Source organism: Nicotiana sylvestris, chromosome 8 (genome assembly GCF_000393655.2).
Source record: "Nicotiana sylvestris chromosome 8, ASM39365v2, whole genome shotgun sequence".
NCBI lineage: Eukaryota > Viridiplantae > Streptophyta > Magnoliopsida > Solanales > Solanaceae > Nicotiana > Nicotiana sylvestris.
The window spans coordinates 120,166,848-120,172,959 of NC_091064.1; positions in this window are offsets into that span (position 1 = coordinate 120,166,848).

The window sequence follows — 6,112 nt, forward strand, 5'->3', positions numbered from 1 at the left end:
AGGTCTCCTTAATGATAACTACATGTAACCGTGAGCAAAGTCAAAATGCCTTCCTGTTCAGTAAAGGGAGTTAAATAGACACACAATCCTCGAGGCATCACAATAATGAGGCATCACAACTCCCTACCGTCCTACATCAATACTGCTCCAAGACCAATCCTCGAGGCATCACAATAGATAGTGTAAGACCCCGAACCTGTAGGAAATATCAAAACTGGGGCTGTAGTTAAAGCTGTCTTGAGCTTCTAAAAGCTCGCCTCACACTCTTCCATCCACCAAAACGGAGCACCCTTCTGGGTCAGCCTAGTCATAGGGGCTACAATCAATGAAAATCCCTCAACAAAACAACGGTACTAACCTGCCAAGCCAAGAAAACTGTGAATCTCTGTAGCTGAGGATGGTCTGGGCCAACTCTGCACTGCCTCTACTTTCTTCGGATCCACCTGAATACCCTCACTCGATACCACGTGGCCTAAGAATGCTATAGAATCTAACCAAAACTCACATTTCGAGAACTTAGCATATAACTTCTTTTCTCTCAAGGTCTGAAGCACTGTCCTAAGGTGCTGCTCATGATCTTCCCAACTCCGAGAATATACCAGAATATAATCAATAAAGACAATGACGAACGAGTCAAGATACGGCCGGAACACACTGTGCATCAAATGCATAAAGGCTGCTGGGGCATTGGTCAGCCCAAATGACATAACAAGGAACTCGTAATGACCGAGTCCTGAAAGCAGTCTTCGGGATATCTAGCTCCCGCATCTTCAACTGATGGTAACCTGAGTACAAGTCAATCTTAGAAAACACCAGTGCGCCCTGAAGCTGGTCAAACAGATCATCAATACAAGGCAAATGATAGCGGTTCCTCACTGTAACTTTGTTCAACTGGCGATAATCAATACACATACACATAGAACCATCCTTTTTCTTCACAAACAAGACAGGAGCACCCCAAGGTGATACACTAGGCCGAATAAAACCCTAAATAAGCAATTCCTGTAACTGGTCCTTCAACTGCTTCAGCTCAGGAGGAGCCATATGATACGGAGGGATAGAAATAGGCTGAGTGCCGGCAATAGATCAATGCCAAAATCAATATCATTATCGGGCGGCATGCCCGGAAGGTCAGCGGGAAACACATCAGGAAAATCCCGTACTACTGGGGCTGAATCAACTGTAGGGGTATCAATATTGACATCTCTCACATAAGCTAGATACGCGTCACACCCCTTCTCAACCATTCGCTGAGCCTTAATGAAAGAAATAACTCTACTGGGAGTGTGATCTAAAGCACCCCTCCACTCAACACGCGGTACACCTGGCATAGCCAGCCTCACAGTTTTGGCGTGACAATCAAGAATAGGATAATGGGGTGACAACCAGTCCATGCCCAAGATAGCATCAAAATCTACCATGCTGAGCAACAATAAATTGGCTCTGGTCTCAAAACCACTAAGAGCAACCAAACACAACCGATAAACGCGGTCCACAACAAGAGAATCTCCTACAGGAGTAGAAACATAAACATGGGAACTCATAGAATCCCGAGGTACACCCAAATGCGGAGAAAAACAAGAAGACACATAAGAATAGGTGGATCCAGGATCGAATAAAATGGATGCATCTCTATGACAAACCATGACAATACCTATGATGACATAATCGAAGGCAACAACCTCGGTATGGGTAGGAAGGGCATAATATCTGGCCTGGCCACCCCTTCTAGGGCGACCTCTACCTCCCCAACCTCTACCTCTAGTTGGCTGAGCAGGTGGGGTAGCAACTAGTGCTGTAATCATAGCCTGAGAACTCTATGGGGCACGCTGTGGCTAAGAAGTCTGTGGAGGTGCAACCCTCCTAAGTCTGGGGCAATCCCTCACCATATGGCGTGTGTCACTACACCCAAAACAAGCTCTAGGAGGACGTGGTGGCTGCGACTAGCTCGGGCCAGGTCTGCTGGACTGACCACTGAAAGCACCCCACGCAGGAGGTGCTCTAGATACATGCTGTGCATAATAAGGCTCCTGAGGCCTAGGAGGAGCTGCAATACCACTGGCTGCTAGAATAGCTGAATAAACGGGGTGACACATATAACCCCTACGATGACGACCTACAGCTAGGGCACGAGAACCAGAATAATGGCCCGACTCTCGAGACCTCTTGGCCTCCATCTCCTCTCTCCCCCTAGCATGCATACCCTAAATCCTCCTAGCAATGCTCACCACCTGCTGATAAGAAATATCCATCTCCAACTCATGAGCCATGCTAGACCTGATGCTGGGAATAAGCCCCTCAATTAACCGGCGAACCCTCTCACGAACAGTAGAAACCAAGGCTGGGGCATGTCTAGCCAAGCTAGTGTAATGGACAACATACTTTGAGGTAGTCATAGTACCCTAGCGCAAATGCTTAAATTCTATGCACAATGCGTCCCTGAGGCTCTGAGGAACAAACTCTCTTAGGAACATATCTGAAAATTGGGTCAAAGTCAGTAAAGCAGCCTCATCCGGACGTCTAACTCATAGGTGCGCCACCACTCATAGGCGGCTCCTCGAAGTTGGAAGGCAGTGAAAGAAACCCCACTCAATCCTGATATACCCATAGTGCGGAGGATACGGTGAAACTTCTCTAGAAATCCCAAGGCATCATATGATGCTAACCTACTGAATACATGAGGGTCATACTTCTTGAACCTCTCAAGTCTCCACTGCTCATCCTCTGAAGTCGCTGCCCTGTCCTCGAGCTGACCTAGGACTACAGGCTGTACAGGAATAATCTCTAGCACCCGATCAACATGCACTCACTGCTCAAGAGTGCGGGCGGCAAGAGTCTGTGCTCCTCCCCCGGCTTGAGATGTGGCTTCAGTAAGGGGAAGCAATCCTGCGTGAGCCAAAGTAGTGTACATGCTCATGAACTGCGCAATAGTCTCCTGGAAAACTAGAGTAGTAGTAGCAGTAGGCGTATCATGTGCTTGGACTCTTGCTGGAACTGTTGGTGATACCTCAGTGGAAGCTCGTGCGGGTGGTCTGGCTGCACCATGTGCACATCCTCGGCCTCTACCCCGGCCCTGGCCTCTAACGGCTACAATAGGGGGCTCAGGTGCCTGATCATCTCGGGTAGCACGTGTCCTCACCATCTATGAAAGAATAGAAGATAGAAATTTAGAATTGTGACATCAAAATCTCGCACAATAAGGAAATCAAATAAACTGGAATATTTCCTAACAGCTACATAGCCTCTCACAAATAAGTACAGACATCTATGTACCGATCCGCGAGACTCTAATAAACCGGCTTGTGATTCATGACTCCTATGAACCTAGAGCTCTGATAACAACTTCTCACGACCCCGGTTCGCCCTCCATGAACCATTATGATGGCACCTAGTATCTACGACTAGGTAAGCCTAATAATGCGGAATATAAACAACAATTACAGAAGAAATAATTAAAACTTGAAATAGTGAAATAAACCAGTGTTTTAAAATGCCGCTCGGCATACGCAATAACAATTCTCGAAACTAATAACATTTCCCAAAACCCGGAATCTCATGATCACAAGCCTTTGAATATCTACAAGCATCTAACTCCAGAATATCTAACAAGGAAACGAAAGTACAGAAGGGCAAATACAAAAGGGAGAGTAGAAAGGGACTCTTCGATTTGTGGACGCGGCAGATGTTCCTGGGAGTCTCTACAAGTGCCTCGTCTCAAGCGTGATAAGTCTGAGTTGAAGTACCTAGATCTGCACATGAAAAACATGTGCAGAAAGAGCATGAGTACCCCACAACGATACTCAGTAAGTGCCAAGCCTAACCTCCGTCGGGTAGTGACAAGGAAGGTTAGGGTCCTACTGAGGTTAAAATAAAATATAAGGTTTAACAGCGTAGAACAAAACAGTATAAATAAGTACAACAGTGAAAGTAACACAGGATATAAAAGATAGCAACAACTATTACAGAGGCAAAGAAACACAGAAAGAAATACACCTCAGCACAAAGATAACAACCGGGGATCTCCCAAGATACCGTCCTGTAGTCCCAAATATAAATATCCAGTGGATCTCCCAGGATACCGTCCCGTACTCCAACTCATAATGCGAGGGGGTCTCCTTGAATACCAATCTGTAGTCCCAAATGTAAATACTCAGTACAAGGGGAATCTACCGGGTGTAGTCCCGTAGTTCCAATGTAAATGTGCAAGGGGATCTCCTGGAATACCATTCCATAGTCCCAAAGTAAACATACTGGGGGATCTCCCGGGATACCATCCCGTAGTCCCAAAGTAAACACACAGCAACAACAAGAAAAGTACACAGTTCAATTCAAGTTCTATACCAAGGTAAAACAGGTATTTCTAACCTAGCATATTGCACGTAATCCAAATAAGGCAATTGAGCAAGTATGGAAATTAAGTCAATTAGACATGCTTTCCTAAGCTAACAACAGGCTTAAATTGCAAGAATTATAGATAGGAAGAGAAAACATACTAGTAATTACTTAATGAAAACCGTATTTTCAACAATTAGCACAAGTACTCACTCGTCACCTCACGTACAAGGCATTTCAATTATCAATAATACCAAATCCTAAGGGGAATGTCCCCCGCTCAAGGCTAGGCAAGCCACTTACTTCGAACCAGCTTAAAATCAACCTGAAACCATGCTCTTGCCACGAGTACTCGACTCCAAATGACCCATATCTATTCATTTCAATTGTATAATGTAAATAACCCTTCAAGTAACTGATTCTACAGATAAATTCTAAGCTAATATGCGAAATTCGGTAAAATGACCAAAACACCCCTCGAGCCCACATCTCGGAATTGGGTAAAATTTACATTTTCAGAATCTTCATACACTCACAAGTTCATTTATATCAAAATTATCCCAATCCGACATAAAAATTGTGATCCAAACTTAATTATTTGGTAAAAGAACTTTTCCAACTTTTCTCTAATTTTTCCACCCCAAATTCGAATTTAAAGGATGAATTTAAGCATAGATTCGTGAAATTTAATCAAAACTGAGTAAGAATTACTTACCCAAAACACCCAGGTGAATATCCCTCTCACAATCACCAATCCCGAGCTCCCAAATCAATTTTTTCATGTTTTGAAACTAACCCTCGATTCTGTCCCTTTTTTGACTAGTGAAACCGTTTCTGCGGCTCTGGGACTGCACCTAGGGTCCTGCTTCTGCGAAGACCCAGTCGCACCTGTGACTTTTCATTAAATCAAAAATTCCGCTTCTACAACATGCTTCCCGCACCTACAGCCTCGCAGGTGCGACCTAACCCTCGCATCTGCGGTTCCATCCCATCTTCTTCTTGGTCGCATCTGCGGCTTCCCTTTTCGTTTTTGGTGGCTCGCACCTGCGGTCCTGAAGCCGCAGGTGCGGCTATGACAGCAGGTTTGAAACTTCAGCTGCAAACTCTCAACTCCAAACTTCCCGTTAACCACCCGAAATCATCCCGAGGCCCCCGGGACCTCAACCAAAAGCACAGACAATCCCTATACCATGATTCAAACATATACCAATCCTTAAAACACCTAAAACAATATCGAAACGTCGAATTAACCATGGATTTGAGCCTAAGAACTTCCAAAAACTCTCAAAATACGCTTTCTATTTAAAAGTCTATCAAACGTTGTTCGAATAACCTGAAATTTTGCACACACGTCACATTCAACATACAGAGCTACTCCAACTTCCGGAATTCCATTCCGACCCTCGGATCAAAATCTCACTATCGAACCGGAAACTTCAAAAATTCAACTTTGGGCATTCAACCCTAAATTAGCTATGGACCTCCAAAACAAAATCCGAACACTCTCTTAAACCCAAAATCACCCAATGGAGCTAACGGAACCATCAGCAATTCTATTCCGAGGCCGTCTTCACACTGTTCCAACTGTAGTCAAATTTCCAAAACTTAAGCTCTCATGTAGGGACTAAGTGTCCCAAAACCTTCCGAAACTCAAAACCAAACATCCCATCAAATCAAAATAGGAGAAATAAACACGAGAAAAGCAGTTAATATAGGATCGGGGCATTAATTCTTAAAATGACCGGCCGGGTCATTACACAATTGTTAGGGTTTAATCGGT